The sequence below is a fragment of the Lagopus muta genome, chromosome 4, assembly GCF_023343835.1.
Source record: "Lagopus muta isolate bLagMut1 chromosome 4, bLagMut1 primary, whole genome shotgun sequence".
Taxonomy (NCBI): Eukaryota; Metazoa; Chordata; class Aves; order Galliformes; family Phasianidae; genus Lagopus; species Lagopus muta.
In genome coordinates this window covers 8,368,359-8,386,999 of record NC_064436.1, presented here as the reverse complement: position 1 = coordinate 8,386,999, position 18,641 = coordinate 8,368,359, and the positions used below count along the sequence as shown (strand labels likewise).

At 34.3% G+C, this 18,641-nt stretch overlaps 1 long non-coding RNA gene across 3 annotated transcripts in view; it reads right to left on the bottom strand.

Annotated features, from left to right (window-relative positions):
• Positions 1 to 18,641, bottom strand: part of LOC125692239 (uncharacterized) — a 246,379-nt gene that overhangs the window by 68,416 nt on the left and 159,322 nt on the right. For all 3 annotated transcript variants that reach the window (XR_007376536.1, XR_007376537.1, XR_007376538.1), the window contains exons 3-5: positions 16,023 to 16,087; positions 15,090 to 15,148; positions 11,170 to 11,230 (exon numbers count right to left, since the gene is read on the bottom strand). This is a non-coding gene — a long non-coding RNA (uncharacterized LOC125692239). The remainder of the gene's footprint in view (positions 1 to 11,169; positions 11,231 to 15,089; positions 15,149 to 16,022; positions 16,088 to 18,641) is intronic.

Here is an 18,641-nt window from a genome sequence, read left to right as displayed (position 1 = left end):
AGTGAAGAAAAGGCTCTGGGGAGACATTGCAGTACCCTTTCACTATTTGAAGGGGGGTTACAAGAGAGAGAAGGAGTGACACTTTACAGAGGCAGATAGGTATAGGACATGAGGGGACAGTTTTAAACTAAAACAGGGGAAATTTACCTTAGATTTTAGGAGAAAATACTTTACTCAAAGGGAGGTGAGACAGGGAAATAGGCTGCCCAAAGAAGCTGTGGGTGCCCTATCCCTGGAAGTGTTCAAGGTCAGGCTGGATGGGGCCCTGGGCAGCCTAAGCTGGTGGGTTGCAGCTCTGCCCACAGCAGGGAGTTGGAACTAGATTATCTTCCCATTCAAGCCACTCTATGATATGATTCCATTCAGAGTGCTTCCAGGCGCTTCCAAGGAAATCTCTGGGTTGCAGCAGCGTGGAAACTCCAGTGCTTAGTGGAGAGAAACAGTTGCCACCTTCTGCCCTGCCCTATGCCCATCCTCGGTGTGCTTCTCAGGGGGTGGGTCACTTTCAGCTGCTAACATGGAAATCTGTCAGCTTCCTACATGCTAAGCACAAATTTTCAATTTTTTTTTTTTTTTAATTATTCTTTCTTTTTTATTATTATCTTTCTTTAATGACACATATATATTGGGATACCTGAAATGGAATTTCATATTACTTACACCAGGATCACCATGAATACAGTTATTTATGGACTCTCGGGTGCCCCCACCAGGAAGCCATGATTCTCCAGCCAGGGACACCCATCTACAGAAGCAGAAAGAGTGAAAAACAAGTACCTTGCAAAGAAATGCTTTGCCTTCAGCTACGATAGATGAGATCTGTTTTTCTTGGTGGCTGGCAGAGAACCTTCCCTCACTGAAAGCTTCAAATGCCACCATCACTCAAAGATAGCTGAATTAATATCTCCAGACTAATGCTGTGTGGTCTCTGTATTCATTTAGATCGATACAGCCCAGCATTCTCAGGCATGTCTGTGTACTCCACAGTGCTAATGAGAATTATGTATCCATATCTATACTAAACAAACAAATAAACACTGCAACAAAAACAACAACAACAAAAAACCACATCTATTTTAAATCCTGCAAGTGAGAATTGCAAATATCATAATGCTGCGTGTGGCACATGGGGATGTTAAGTAAAAAATAACGTGTTTCTAGGTATGCTCCTTATTTTGAAACTGACCTGCAGAGAGAGATGAAATGAATCATTTTTTATCATTTCTGCCTCTGTTAGCCTATCTAATAGAAAAAGTAACCAAAACTTGCTTTTTCATAAAAAGCACGTGGAGATAGATGGAAGAAAAGCAAAATACTTAAGAGCCAAGCTGGGCACAAAAGGTAGCAATCTGATGAATGTCTTCCTGAACAAGATCTTCACATCATTTTTTTCATCCCTTTAAATAACTATAATAAACATAATGTAATTCTTGTGCAGAATATTACATTTGATGATACCATTTGGTACTGTAATTTCTGTGAAGATCTGAATAGAATCATGTCAATTTTAGCTTTGACAAAATGAGGCTAATAACTACCAATCAATCAGTTCTGTTCAGAATTCCAAAAAAAAAAAAAAAAGCATTATAGACATACGTTACAAATAGGTACAAATACTATCGGTTGGAAGCACTTCCTTTCAAAAGATTCTACTGCGAGGACCTTTTAAGTAAAATATAAAAAACAACTATACTTACAACTATGTTTCATACTGGGGAAAATGTTTCTGTTCCATACACTGCTCTGCTCTTTTGCAGTCAAGTTTATACCCTCTGTGCTGTACCATGTGGCTAAGTAGTTTTCTCAGTGTTAATTTCGCAGTCTTCCTCCTTATTTGAATGATAACAGCTGGGAATGCTAGCATATTATAAACTGCCAATCTCTTAGCTGCAGTTACAACCATTAAGTAAACATCAGTTATTAAAATTAAGTTCTCAGCATGCTGAGAAGCCTCTGTTTTTCTTTCGATTACAAGTAAATGTGTTAAAAATGAGGACAGTATACTCCTTTGCTGCTTACTCCTGCTAATTGTAAAATGCACTGTTTATAGTAGTTCAAGATATCTAGCTAGGATGATCAGCACAGAATGCTATTACAAAGAAAGACATTCTGATGAAAGATTTTCTTTGGCATTTTCCTCATGTAGCTAACATTTTACATGCAATAATGTTTCATATAAATATATTAGTTTTAATGATTAAATAATTTGAAATTGTCACAAAGAGATATCTAGACACCTTTGGGCAGAGAAAAGCCATACTAATAGTTCAAACCACACCCAAGACCATTACAAAGTTAAGGATTATAGAAATGTGAAAGAATAGGAGTGGGACTGAAACGTAGCAAAGAAAATATAAAGAAAAATATAAAGAAAAATGCTGAGTTTAGATGGACAAGCTATAGTTGTACATAGCTAAATTATCTAAAGAAAAATGTGAGGGAGATATGACTTTCCCTCATATCCTGGGATTAGATGGGAGTCTGGCCAAAATTAGATGAAGAAATGTTAATAATCTAGCTATGATCAGTCAAGAAGTATTAACTGAAAGAACTGTCAGTCCTGCTTGTTCAACAAAGAGATTAATCTTTGAATAACTGAAATCTACAAGCAAGTTATTAGAAAGAAGAACAATTTTTTTGCTCCCACCTTCTAAAATGACAGGAGACCAGTTCTTTATCTCTTTATTACCCCATCTTATCCGCATACCTAGATGAAGCCAGGCCAAGGTTCATATGAAAAGATTAGGAAATGATATTGAAGAAAGATTTCCTCCTCATTCTGTGTAGGATAATATATGCATCTGGAAAGGCAATATTTGGTGTTAAAATCAAGACACATTCATAGCCACAATCCTGTTTTCTTAAGGGATGTGCTGCAAAATTGGCAAGCCTTCTTTGCCTAGCATCTGTGCTTCAAAGCGCTGCACAAAGTAACAGAAAAATAGGCAGCTGCATTGCAGGTTTGAGTTAACACACTTTGATTTACCCATTTTTTCCTTCTGTATTTCCTTCCCCCCTCCACAATCCTTCTGTGTATGTTTGATTGTTTTGTTTTCTCACATGCTCATACATACCCAAAGTGCATCAGATACCTGGTATATGTGGTACTAGCTGAAAGTCCTGTTGTGCCTTGAGAAAACCTTGTTGATCAATACCAATTCCATGTAACTTACTGTGTGCTCTTTGATCCTTCTCAACTAGTTATTAAAAAAACATGTCCTTGTGTTAGTCATCAAGGCACAGAATTTAAGGATTGAATTCTGCAGTAGTGATATGGGCACAGATAGCGTAAAAAGGAAAACAATTCCATCTGGGCATGTAACACTGATCGAAGGAGTTATTTTTAAAAACACTTATCACTAAGGTTTGTAGGTGTAAAATGAGATAATAGATCTTTTCATATATATTTTTTTTATAACTGAGGAACACTCTCCAAGTCCAAAGAAACTGTTTCAATAAGTAATTCTAAACGGATGTAGCTGCACTGTGATTATTCACAATAATTTATAGTTTTGTCAGCGATGTATTACAGGGTATATATAAACTAGGTGCAGATGATGGACTATCAGCAAAGGTAGAAACATTATATTTATCTTGACAGTTTTCACTAGGTCTGTTCACTAACATGTTCAGACTGGACACAGAAGACATTAAGAATGAACTAGAAGCTCTGTTCAGATTTTACAGAGTGAATGAGAATCTGGCCTTGCACTGGTCCACAGCGATTATGTGAAGCCACATCGCTGCCCAACACAACAAATGTTGTTAGTCAGAAAGGCATAAAGAGAGAGAGTACATGATTTCCATTTCATTTGATTTTTTTCCCCCCTACTTCCTTTATCAGGTCTTATTTCAAGTATAAAATTATTTTCAAGTGGGCAAGAATTTTAATTTCCCACCTAACAGCATATTTCCATCTAAAAAAGTGAATAGCAGATCCTTTCATGATCTCCAAATGCTGGAGATTTATTTGAATAATCATGTAATTTCAGCTTATTGCCAACCAAATCTTAGTGATTTAAAGCCTACATTGATAGAAACTTATTATTTGTTAGTGGCATCACAAAATATCTGTGGGCACCCTTGGAGTTAGAAGCTGTTAGCTGTTAAAAATAATAATAATAAAAGTAATAATTATAAAAATGTTTATAATAATACTTTATTTTAAAGAGCTTGTACTCCAAACCAATTGAGAAAAGCCCTGGAAATTAACTCCAGTTAAAATTTTAGCAATTAGCTCCATGACCACATACAAAGTTAGCTATATCTTTTGCCTCCTCCTTAGCTACTGATCATTGCTACTGTCCGTTACATGTACTGAAAATATGTTTATACATTATAGATCTGTAGAACTGGAGACCCTACTAAAAAATGAACATTTAAAGGACAGAGATTTGAGGATAACCAGAATAATAAGCAATGTGTCACACTGAAGAACTAAAGTGTAGAATATATCTATCTCATAGATGTTGATTCATCAAATATTCTATGAGTCACTTATAAAAGAAGCCTTCACACCATACAAGCTCTGTCTGATATCCTTTTTGGAAATGCTTCTAATTTAAATGAAAGAAAGTATATGAAATCACTGTGCATATTGCTGTTTATTTTTAATTTTCTATGGGTTATAAAACGCGCACTGAGAACCAAACGCAAATCGTTTCCTCTTCAGTGTTGCTGAACAAGATATCAGATTCTTAATGAGGAAAAAACAGAACATCAGTTTGTTATGCATCTTATTCATGAGTACATCCAGAAAGGATGAATAGATGGCTGACTGTAATAAGGAATAGCTAATGATACACAGCACAGTAGACATTTTCATTATACATCATTTCTCTTCAGTTACCAAAACTATAGATTAGCAATGATGCTGGGAAAAGGAGCACACCTGACATTTTGGTGCTCAATTCAGCTCATACAAATGAGCTAATTTTCAATAGATTGTTGCAAGCTTAACATGATTTCCTGAACATCATATATTTTCAAATTAGAGATGCAGAGAGCAAAAGTATAGGTTTCTTTCCTTTGCATTTATTGTATATATATATAAAAAAAAGCTATTGAAAGATACATGTCTCATTTAAATGAGATACAAAGAATGATAAAGGCAATAACAATAAACAGCGCATTCAGTGTATATGACTCACTTGTGTTTCTTTTTGGCTCTGAAGTCCTTACAAAGGTCTTACCACAGCACAGGAAGACTTGCAGAGCAACAAAAAGCTCACGGAAGTGTCTTTTGTTGTTGTTTTAACCTGAGTAGAAGTAGAACATGCAAACATACCCTGATGGATCAAGGCTCATGTTTCCTAACAAGGAGAGCTACTTGAATCTCAGAATTTGGTAACAAGCTTTAGTATTTGTTTATAAAGTATCACAACCATGAAAAGATGAACTCATTTTTTTAACCTTGAAAAGTTTCATTTACCACTGTTTCTTAGCTACAGTGATTATTTTGAAATAGAGAGGTGAGTATTCTTCAATATGAAAGTAACAAAATTGCTTGTGCTAAATAGACAAAATGGCTTCTCAACAATACCCTTCTGCACCATCCTACCTGCCAAATACCTTTTGTCCTTGTGTCCTCAGAACAAATATGATTATTGTCAAATGCACAATTGCAAATTGTAAATGCAGCATTTTCTCTACTGATCTTTTCAAAACTGGTTTATAGTCTCTCACATGAGATTGAAATTTGTCTATTGGGAGAGAGAAAAAAATATAGGATCAGAATATAATACTCTTCCTGTAGACTGTATTTTGTACAAACTGTGAGGAATACTTCTAAGGGGATTGGCTGTTTCTTTTCTACCCTTATTGCTATAGCAAAAACTTGAATGTTTCATTATTCAGTGTGTTTCCAAGGGGTGCTTTATCTGGACAGGTTCTTGATGAAATACCTGTAAATCTTATAACACAAAAAAAAGACCCAGAAAATTTCTTGCAATAGTACTTTCAGTCAAACCAAAGATTTTGCTCCTACTTTTCACCAAAATGTAATAGGAAAAAAATATCAGTACCAAATCACTCATGGAAATGTGGACTGTCCTGCACATTTACAATCTTCAATAAAAATAGTTACATTCACACATCACAAAAAACATACATTTAATTCTGTATTATGCTGTTAGAAATTATTTCATTTTCTAGATGAAGAATAGTATGGATACCTTATTCTAATATCTCTTTCAGTTGAGAATACATGTTCACCATACTAAATATACGGAATCGGATTCTGCTCTAGAAATTAACTAACGAACGTTAATAAAACATTTTTACAGTTTCACAAGTGGGCAACCAATTGGTGCAATCGGTGCAAAGAGCTGCTTCTTTTGCATACTGCAACATCTACAGCACTGTCTTATTACAGCATATAACAACTTCATGCATGCAACATGCTCGTTAATTATTCATATGCAACTCATAAGCAGAAAAGAAAAATAAAAATGAACGATTTTCTTATTAGTTCGCTGTGCCCATTTTCACACACACATACACACACAAAAAAGATGGATCTAGGAAGCAGGAAGTAAAACAGTAAGAGACTTCTGTAGTAAAGGTGATACACAGAACCAGAAACATAAGTGACAATGAGGACAACAGACTTGTCTTCTACTTTGGAGTGATTAATTAGTCAGCTGTTTAGACTTCCATGGAAGCTACAGAGAAACAGACAAACTCAAATTTATCCAGCTCCAACTGAAGATGAGCTGAAATTTGCCAAAATTTCAGATTTCTGAGCAATAGGGTTGATCTGTCATCAACTCTGTTTTACTGCACAACGAGGCTTTGGAATAAATAAGTATGATTTTTCATCTGACTTTAACAATACACAAGCCTGTAACAATCCATAGCTTTGTTTTTTACTTTAGCCTCTCTCCCTTTTCTCTCCATGTAATACCTTTGAGAACAAAACCTTGTTAACACCCTTCTGCATTTTTAATGAAGAATAATAAACTGGTAAATCATATATCTATCACTTTGCTGCATGTTTAATGCAATGAATTTGTAAAACCTTTGACAGTCGTTCTCGTACCTCGTGACTAGAAAGTTGCTAAAACATGGCTGATAAAGGAACGATTTACATACTAAAGTATATCTACTAACTGACTGGTATCTTACCAAAGCAAGTAAGTATTCCTTTATTCTCTGTTTACTAAAACAAGATTAACAGCCTCTGTTTGTGGATACCTTTGTACAAGACCAAAAAAACACAGAACAATATAACGTTATATTCTATCAGGGATACAACTGTCAGAGATGTATTCTGAGATGAAGTTGCTGTTATTGTTTTTGTTTGCTAGCCTGTTTGTTCTAAATGTTCATGCTTATCATCAGTAAAACAAAGCAGAACTCAGACTTGAAAGTGAGATCCAGTCTCCTTCTTTCCAAACTTTTAGAAAGCTAGAATCTTGACTCCATCCATCTTTTGGATGCTATGAACCATGTCTGTTCCTATTTGTCCAATCAAAACTTTGTAACTATGCTCATAAGAAATTCATAAAGTTAGCTTTAATTTAATCTTGACTAGATGTCTGCAACCTACTCACAGCTCAGTCCTCTGATCTAAGCTACCTACAAATTGAAGAAGTGTCATGCACTGCAATCAGAAAATCAAAGTGGGATAAGGTGTGCTTTGGATTTCTGAAAAGCTGACTTCAGACAAGCCAGAACAGGGGCTCCCTGTTGAGTGGAAACCACTACAGACCAGGACCCAAAGTTAGGAGAAATCATCACTGGGAATTCATTGGACACACTGCTGTTAAATAAGAAAGACATTAGAGACACTTTTGTGCTTTTTAACCAAAGAACATGGATAAAACTCAAAGCATTTGTTAACACTGCTAACATATCCGATTCCACTCAACAATATCAACAAGCATGTGTTGTTTTTTGTATTTTTTAAGGTTCTCAAAGGTTACAAATAACTTTGAGTGCTATCCAGCAGTAGACAGCTGCTAGCAGAAGAATCAGTGACAGCTAGCTATGTAGGTCTCTCTGAAAGTAATGCCTCCTATTTATTTCCATGGAAACTACAACAGATCCAAAGAGCACAAAAATACTGTTTGATAATGCACACTTAGTGCAACTAAGCACTATTTTTCAACACCATTAGCTATGTATTTTCACCAGCAATGAACAAGAGCCTACATGTTGCGCTCATAAAAATCTGCACCAGTGGAGGTGAACCTTTTGCTGTCACTACTGCTGAAATGCACCACTCAATGCCTCACTGTACTAACATCCACTGTTTGGTCTCCAGAATCCAAGAAAGCATCAATGAATATCAATGATACACATTTCCTTCATTTGCACATCCATGTCAGACATTTTGTCAGACTGCCCCCCTGCTGCCATCTTCCATACAGCAATGAAATGTAACAGAATATTAGTGGGAAGGTTCAACTCTACTGACATACCACCACTGATTTTGCGGGCCAATTGCTTTTGGAGTGGTCCTCGTACATTAAAACCAGATTTACCTTCAGTGATAGTGAACTGCCTAAAAATAAGCTCTTACCTTGCAAGAAATTATGGTTATAAGTTTAAAGATTGAACATTTTAAGATTCAAGGTCTTCACTGCAGCAGTTAGTCCAGGCTTCGGCAAAAGAGGGCAGTGTGGAACTCCTCAGTGTCAGCCAAATGGACATGACTTGCTTTGCACACTATGGTAAGATGCCCTGTGATACCTCAGACACTGTGATAAGCATAAAGGCTGGTTCACAACTAAGTTCACTGAAAGCATACCAAGTCCAATATGATATGATATAGGATATGACTAGATCATAGTCATATGATAGATATAGGATATGACTAGATCAGAGGGCAAACATGCATTACACAGTGTTGGTATACTTGCTTCCCTATTTAGGATTTATCTTCTTTTTAATTTTATGCTTGTGGTTGCAAGAACTCTTGAACTCTAAATAAATCTTAATCTTGTGTTCAAGTGAAGAGATAGCAGAAAAAGTGATTATACATTATATTTTCTAGTTTTCCAATCAGCTTACCAGATTCCTTTTTTTTAATACGTATAAGAAGCAAGAGTCTACTGGGTCAACTAGCTTATAATTAATTATTGATTAGTTATTACAACTGTATGTGGAGATTCATTTGGAAACCAAAATGCTTCCTTGGTACTTATGTTAGCATTTATTAAATATGCATTATTAATCTGAATTATGTTGTGTTCAAATGTAAGCCCTTAGAGCAAAGATAATGATCACAGCATTAGTATTTGTAAAACAGAATTGATTTTCCAACTTCACCAAATTAGCTGAAATATGGTACAGGCTGCTGGTACTGAGGAATGACCGTGAGTAGAGGAAGTTGACAGGCTTAAGGTTCTAAATGAAACCCTGAATGTACCCCTGAAAAAAATTTATTGGAGTGGCTAGTAACAAATTCCAGTGTAAGTAACAAAAAGATTTAAAGATCTTTGAAAACATTCTTTAAGGAGTTCATTCATACAGTGTGAGTCACACAGGAGTCCTTGCAATGTATATATTTTTGATTTAAATAATTTCTGTTTTTCATACACAACTGCTTTATGGAAAGCTTTTTCAATAAAGTCAGTATTTGGATTTTTCACTATAAGAATCAAAATTATTTTATTTTCCTCATGGTTAAATGTCACTATATAGGAAATAAAAATGACTGCTTAATGAGAAATATTATGGATAATACTTATTATATTTGGGTGTCTTAAAATTTGGCACCTTAAAGATATTTTCAAAACTCATGATGAAATTCACAAATTACGAAGAATCCTGCATACACAAACTTTTATATACAGAGTCCAAAGTATATAACATTATGAAGCTTAAGTATACCATATTTAAAGGAATATATGTGAAGTGTCACTTCTCTTCGTACAAATGGAATTGAACATAATTTCAGTAATTACAAACAGCTATAAGCATCTTATGAACATGCTTGATCATGGACTTTTTTAACATTATAACTAACAATAAATAGAGTAAATAAATAGAAGCTAGAAACATCAAACTGACCCAGCAGCATAAAGGACCAATGTTAGATATCTATATTACAAGACACAGAAAACATTATCAGACGCACAAAACGAAAATCCACTTTACTGTTTCTTTTTTTGCCAAAACTATTTGCACAAAGCATATCTCTATTTATAATACTTTCACATAACAGCGTGTATTTAAAGAAAAAAAAATGCACTCGCATGATAAAAAGCTTCACAAAAAACGTAGGTAGGTACTGGGTAGGAGATGAAATATTTGAAAATACCATTCATTCTGCTTTTTAATTCCAAAGACATCAAAAGTATATTTAAAAAAAGCAGAGAAAGAGCTAACAGATTTGTTATTTTGTAATTATGCAGCATGTGGTATTTTTAACAACATTTTTGAACATACGGATGGAGCTAAGAGTTTAAAATCAGACCTTTGCCTCACTCCAGCATGGCTAAAATCAGCTAAGGGATAGTTTACTCTTTGTTTTGTTGTTGTGGGTATTTTTTTTGGCCGCAGATGAGGTTCTTATAACAGGGCTAATAAACATGAAATGTGAAGGTAGCATTGCAATACAGAAGAATATGGATATTTAGAGTTAAGTGTGTTTGTTATACCTACTAACCTACTTACCACTTTGCATGAATAAAATATTAAAGAAAAAAATGACTTTTGGGCATACTTGTCTTTAGAATTCAAGTAAGGCCAAGAGCATAATACTGTTTTGATGTTTGCTTGCTTACACTATGGGAAAAATGAACACCAAACTGAATGCAAAAGGTTTAAGACATGTTTGCATGCACACACACACACAAAAAAAGAAAGAGCAGACCTGGGACTAAGAAATATCTTTTTGCAGAACGGATAACACTTTTTTATCCTTACTACTCATTTTATGTCTTTATTGTATTTTGGTTGTTTCTCTTACTCTTTCCTATGCTCAGGTATCTTTATGTTCTATTTCTGCTAAAAAAATCCACAAGAATTAATTTTCAGTTTACACCAGATGGAACAAATAAAGAGGAGTATCAATAAAAATGTAAGCTCAATGCAGTATACACTAAAGAAAAAAACAAAAACAACACTTTAATCTTTAAAGAGCAACACAGTATATAAGAATATGTTTTTCCCCATATGTACCTACAAGCATCTACACATATTAAATACAGAAGAGCTTACCTATTGTTCTGCAAATACAATACAATCTGATTTCCAGAGAACAATGAATTGAATAAAGTCCCTGGAATAGAAGAAAGACATTTTATCTAATAGAATGAACACTGTGGGTTCACATCTTTGAAATTAAACCAAATAATTTTACAGGTGAAAACACCTTTCACATACCTATTCTTATTTCATCACATATTACTGAAACCTCATTTCTGATCAAAGCTGATATAATTGTATACAACAAATGATTAAACTTAATATTTCTTGTTACAGCTCAAGTGACAAACACATCTTATTTAAATGAAGAAGTTTCTACTATTTCCACTTTAATGTATTATTGCATGGATTTCTCTCTCTCTTTTATACATCTGCAGTTCAACGTTTCAGCAAAGAGAACTCACACATCTGCTTTCATAAATCCATTGAATGTGGAATGAATGTACTTTAAAGAGTACAAGGAACAGAAAAAAAAAAAAAGATGAATTTTTATTATGCAAAGACTTTGTAAGCTTTCTTATCCCTAACTCTTCAATAAAAATCATACAAATATTTTCAACAGACTTAATACAGCTGTTCATATGGTCTGGAAATACGCGTAGACTATATTAACAGTTTATACCAAGAGGATCCCATGAGTATGCACTGTATCACATCCGTATGCATTCATTATAAATAGACACACACAAGCATCCTGACTTCTTTCTTTCAAGAAGGTAATTCAGTATATTCAGGTTTCCACTTCAGAAAGAGTCTGATCACAGGGTAACAGCAAAAGGAAAAAGAGAGAGAGGAGAAAATACTGAATGACAAATGAAGCAAATGAGAAAAAGAAGAGAAAGAAGAACCTGCCATGAAATTATAGCTCAATCAATTGTTGAGTGATCCTCTGAATGGCTGTTAGGAACAAGGATGCTGAAAGCTGTGTCATAGCAGGTATAAAGACTTGAAACACTATTGAGGTTAACGGCAGAGGTGAGAATATACTCCCCGGTATTTTGACTAAGGCTGGATTTAAGTCAGAATATCCACTATCTAGGAAACAAACAAACAACAACAAAAAACACAGCAACATAAAAACAACATGTACTTTTCATTCTTATTTAGAAAGAAAATCAATAGTTTCATTTCCTAGGAAATACAAATTCATTCAAAAATCCAGCAGCTGGGGGAAGAAGAGATGGAAAGAAAAGGGTTTCTGTCTGTCAGAAGAAGAATGCTTGAAAGTGGCTGTACTCAACTACTCTGGGGAAAAACAACCTTCCCTGTATTTACACAGACCACAAGAGACACGTGTATTCCCTTTTTTTAGTAGAAACAATAATGAGTGCTGGGGATTGCCCTGTTCAAGGCTCTCTCTTAAGCATTTTGTTCACATTAGCATACACTGACTACAGTCCCATTTGTCTGCATACCAACAAACCACCATCTCTGCTCTTTCTCCTTCCTCCTTTTCCCTTTCTGTCTCTTTCCTTTAAAAACATTCCTCCTGAGAGCTATTATGCTTATAGGTATAGTCTAGCCCACGGACATTAATTTAATTTAGTGTTGCTAAATGACTAAAATGTTATTATATTTTTTTCAGTGCTTTGCCTTAAAAAAAAAAGGCAGGGAAAAGAAATATTGATTTCTAATTTGATTAGGTTGTGAGATTTACAGTTTCCTCCATTCCATTGTTAACTAGAGCCATACCTATCTATCAGTTATTGCATTTGGAGATAATGAGTGAACGCATAGTGATATATTTTCATTGCTGTCATCTGTTGTGATTATTTAAATCTAATTTTAAAATTTATGAATAAAGCCAGTGTTTGTGCCCTTACTCAGGCATTAGATCATTATCTGACCATGTGCAGGGTTCAGAGACCTTGTATAACAAAACAAGAGAAAACCCAAGTCTGAAGGTCCAATTATTGCATCCTTAAATAATTTTTTCTTCTCTTTCTGGAATTTGAATTTCACTTCCAGACTCGCAAGACCCTTTGTAACTTCAGTATGACCCATCTATTCCAGGCTGCGCTTATCCAACATTTAGGTTCCATGATGTGTGAATATATTATAGCAATAACAGGATAGGGACAAGTCATTACAACAACAAAAAGTGAAAGTATGGGCACTTTAACTTGAAACACACAAATGAGTAACTTGGAAACTGATTTTAGGAAGATTGCCAAGAATCAGTTTCCAGGGCAGAAAATGTCATTCCTCTAAGGTAAGCTTCACATCTTAAGTACATTTTATCTAGTGTATGAATATAAAAAATAAAGTCAGTTCAAGTGCTTTTAGAAAATACATATGCATCTAAGAAACGGTAAGAAAAGAAAAGGTGCAACTAATACATGTAATATATTTTTAAGATTTGATTTTTTGTGTTACAAAAAGAAAACATACTCAGATGTATTGTCTAGAGCTTCTTATGTTTTCAGGATGATCTAGAGAATATTTGGGCATGCAGGACACATATTCATGTATTGTAGAATATTGATAACATGCACAACGAATGTTCATATAACTATGTATATAACTGTCAATTATTCAAGCTACATATCTGAATATAGAGTGGTATTTAGATAAGGGAGCTAAACAATTGCAGTGAATCCTAGCTGGAAATGATTTTACCTTGTAGTAAAAAAACAAAAACAAAACAAAAGAAACAAACAAACAAAAAAAAACAAAACAACAAAACAAAACAAAAAAACAACAAAAAAGCAAACAACGGAAAAAAGAAATAATAATTAATAAATAAATAAAAATGTTACGGCAAAGATCTGTCATTAGAGTTCCTTAAAATCATTAGATCTTTGAGGAATAGATTATGTACTCTGTAAGATTCACCCCCAGTTATGTTTATAATTATACGTGTGAATATGTAACAAATATGTATTGTAATGCTGCTCAGTCAAAAAGTGCGTAATAAGCACTAGGAACATAATAAGTAAGTACACGTTGGATTTACACTGTAACAAGTCTTCTAGCAGTCTTTAGGAATCATCTTCAGATAAAGCTTTACATCAAACCCTTACAGAGTTCTAAGAAATGGGTTTAATAGGTAAATGGCATTGAAAATGTGTCTTGTTGAGCTGTTTTGTTAAGCTAATCTCAGCCACTTCATTCTTGCCTCTCTAGGCTAATTTTCACATATAATTCTAGGAAAATAAATATGATATATAGTAACATTTATCTGACTGTGAACATCAAAGCAGAAAACTAAACACATATAGATAAACAAATTCAGATATGAATGATGTAGAATGTCAACATTTACTAGAAACTGTGGTCTCCCTGGAGACCCAGAAGTTCCTTTCTCCTACCTGAGCCAGAACCATAAGAGAAGGATGTATGAGGGATCAGAGAAGGTTTGCACATTGCCAATGAAATCAGTTACAAGTATAGAAAAATGATGAAGCATTGATGATGAAGCTGCAGTTCCAACTCAACTAGTTTACAACAGTATTTCAAGTTCTAATACCAGCAATAATTAGAAAAACCCACCAAACTTATGAAGGGCGCTCTCAGTTCATACATCGTGGTTTATCAAACCCCATCTGGTAAAAGCTAAATAAAGCATGAAACTTTAGAAATGTCCAGAAAATCTCAATCAAAATTCATTCAGCTTCAAGCTTTGAGGAGAAATGCCAAGAAGAAAAAAAAAAAAATTAAAAAAAAATTGCATCCACTGAGTGAATTGCCTATCATCCATGTCCAATAAATGGTTCACTGACTGACTTATCATTGAAAGAAAGAAATCCATTTGCAGGCTGTAAATTACTAATCTGAAACTTCCAAGCTAGTAGCTTTCAATGCTCTTTATTTCAGGAATGCTGACAAAAAACAGGGTGATGCATCTTTTTTTTGTGTGTGTGTGTGTGTAAAATATGTGTTACAATTTAGAAATATTGATGAAAAGTGAAAATCAATTTCTCCTGTCATACCTTTGTGCAGAGATCATTTGGAAGGTGATACGCTGAAAGTCCAATCATTCTTGTGTTTTCTAGAACCCATGGACAAAAAAAAAAAAAGAAATAAAATAGTTAAAGAGCTGAAACTTAAAGATACATATTTTCATTGTTGCTGTATATATCTTAAATAAAATAAAATAAAAATGATACATTCTCTCTCATTCAGTTCCGAATCCAACATCCACTACAGGGAAGATACATACAGTTACTGGCTTCTGTTACTGGGATTTACAGCAAACTTCCAAATCACGGTTATCAGGCTCTTTTTTGCTACAGGAGATATACTGTGGCAAGTACTAAGTGGATACCACATTTTTAGGGCATTTTATAGAATGCAGATAATAGTGGATTACCGAATACTGGTTGAATTATGTAAAAATTGTTCATGTGTCTTGTTATGTTGTGGCAAACATATTATGTGATAGAGTATTTGCAGAACTTAAAGATCACTGGAAATGTAATCCAAAAAAATAGACAAAAGTATATACAGAAGTGTTCTGTGGCTAGATACATACATAAAAAGGCTCTGATATAAATGAGTGATTGAATGAAATAAATGGTAAATTGTAGTCAAATATTATACATGACAAATCTCATTTTATGAAAATAGATTGTTTTTTTTTCATTTCCTATTTGTTAGCTCAGTCAAATTCAACAAAGTCTGCTTTTCCTTGGATACATTTTGGTTTGTTTGATTAGTAAAAAAAAATTAATTAATTAAAAAAAAAATCATGCCCATTTTTTAGGTAGGACATTACAATTTTCAATTTTAAAGCTGCAAAAATAAATAAACAAATAAGTAGTATAGATGAGATAGAAGATATTTAAACATACACATACATCATCTGCCTTTGATCATTTTCTAGCTTTATATAGGAAGCCAACAAAATAACAAACTCAATTTACCTTCCTTCTTTTTGTCTGCTTCTCATCTCACAATCTGAAGTTGTCATTCTTGTCTTCTTTAAATCCTGTTCATGTAAGAGTAGAAAGATGTAGAGCTTAATTCAGACATATTTTATAAATATCACAGAACATCAAGCTTGCAACTGCACTTAGTGTCCCTCTCCTTGAGGATACAGATCAACTGCGCAAAAAGCATGTACCTGCTTTTTACAGCTTGGGGCTTAGGTGCCCCAGTATTTTCTTGGTAAATAGTTGGGAAAAAAATGCCAGAAAGCCCCCTTGGGCTCCCACATTAGACTCATTCCTGCTCTCTCTTCTCTAGTCATCACCAGCAACTCCTTGCTGTCAGATCAATCTGCCTTCAGTCAGCAACATCCACCTCTTCTCAGAGATATAATTTATTTATTTTATATATAGTTTACTTTCCCCAAGATTATAGATTTTCATTTTATATCTATTTATCTTCAAGCAGGAGCAACCACAGTTGGACTCCCACACTGATCCACAAGTTCCAGGTATGTTCAAACAAGGCAGTGTTTACAGAAGAAAGAGGAAAGACCTAAAGATTTGTTCAGCATTTACTCTTATCCACCTGAACATGAACCGTGTAAGCTGCTATAAAAGATCTCACACTTAGTAAGGTCATAGATCAGTAGCTACAGTCTCACATTTTTTGAGCTTTGATTCAGTCTGCAACTATTTCTTGGAGCTCCCTTGGTTGCTCTCCAGTAAGTTTCAGTGCTAATACCCAGAAGGTTTTCAAGCAATTCCTAAGAATTGTACTGCCACTCCTTCCTTTATTAGCATCCCCTTCTTCAAGTATAACATCCTATATGTTTGTGAACCTCAAACCACAACAGTGGTTTTTAAAACATCTGAACATTTTACTCACATAGAATTTCCTGTATTATTGGCAATTAAATAAATGAAAATACTCCAAATACTATTCTGCTTCCAGTTAGATTAAGAAAAACAAAAGTAAATGCAAGGATATTGTTCTTTCAAATGCTCTTTTTGAAGAAACGCGTACATTCTGAAAACACTTGATATGTGCCCTCTAGTCATGAGGACAGGTTTCCTACAACATTGTCCAAGCAGCCTTTTAACAGAAACTTCAGAAAGGGAACTCACAATCATTAAATAAGTGGTTAAATCTTCCAACATATAAAGTCTTTTACAAAGTCTTTTCCCCTTCTTTCTCTCCTTCTCACATATTGACCGCACTTCACATGAGCTTGGATGATTTATAGCCCACTTGGACAATAAACTAGTGTCAATCAATCAATGCTTTTTCATTATTTTGTTTTATTTTTGCATCTTCCCTCAAAGAACTACTTAACATTGTCAAAAATCTAGTTGTATGTACAAGCAGGTTATCAGTGTTTTAATAAGCAGTCACTGGCTGCAATGTGGTTTATCTAAGATGCTAGCATGTAAAATAGATATATACATTTTGATAGAACATATTCCCAGGAACTTGTCCAATGTCCAATTCCTATTCTTGCTTATATCTATTTAGCTCACATGTAATAAATTGACATTCTTTTCCCAATCATAGATAACAATTTGTCTTTTTCAAGTAAGCAATCAGTGCCACAGAACTTCATGACATCCAGCATCAAAAAAATCAGACTTTTTGTTACAATTCTTGAAAATATGAACAAGTGGGCATAAAAGCAGAAAGAAAAACAAAGAAACAAAGAAACGACAACAAAAATCTCATACATTAAGTATCAAAACCAACAAAAGCAGTCTGCTTACTGGGAAGAGGGATAATTGAATTGTTAATTTGGAAGATCACAAATTCAAAGCAAAATGGAGACTTTCAGTTCTGACAAATACAAAGTGGCAGAGATATAGGAAGCGCAAAATATCCTAAGAGCTACCTGCCATTCAGCAATAATAGAACTCTTCTAATAAACTATAAAATTAATAAAGCCATGCTTAGAACATTAGAGTCTCATAAAAACTTTCAAAAATGTACAATAAATCTGACATTGCTTCTGTGGTTTTTAAAACTTTGATTAGAGGAAAAAAATAAAATAAAATTAGAGCAATGCTACCAAGCACAGAAATGTACAAGTTTTTTGAATTTTAGGATAATGTGTATATTTTTTTGATGGGAAATATATAAATACCAGATAATAGTTTTCAGTGTTAAAAGACTGCACCTGAGTGACAAACACAGCTTTATTGCATAGAGTTAATTCAAAAGTTTGGATAAACTCTAAGGTAAGTCACGGTCTCCATGCCTCAGATGCAGTTCTCCACCTTTTATGTAAAATAAAAGCATTCAGTCTCTGAACAAGGCACACACAGCACTGCTCAGTATATGCTCCATGTGATGCAAGTAACTAATGAACTTTTCAAAGAAATCACAGCTCATAGATGCACTAACCTCTATGTCCTTTTGCTCTCTTTTTATTATTTTGAATCACATTATGCTATTGATTTTTAAAACAGAATTCCCACAGAATCCAGTGGGGTTCTGCCTGGAAATCAATGTATGATATGGCCCTAAGCACTCCATCTGATGCAGCAACAGAGATGGACCAGAGAGGTTAAGAAAGGTAAAAACTACCTCAGCAAGTAGGCTGCAAACAGACCAGAAAAAGAATA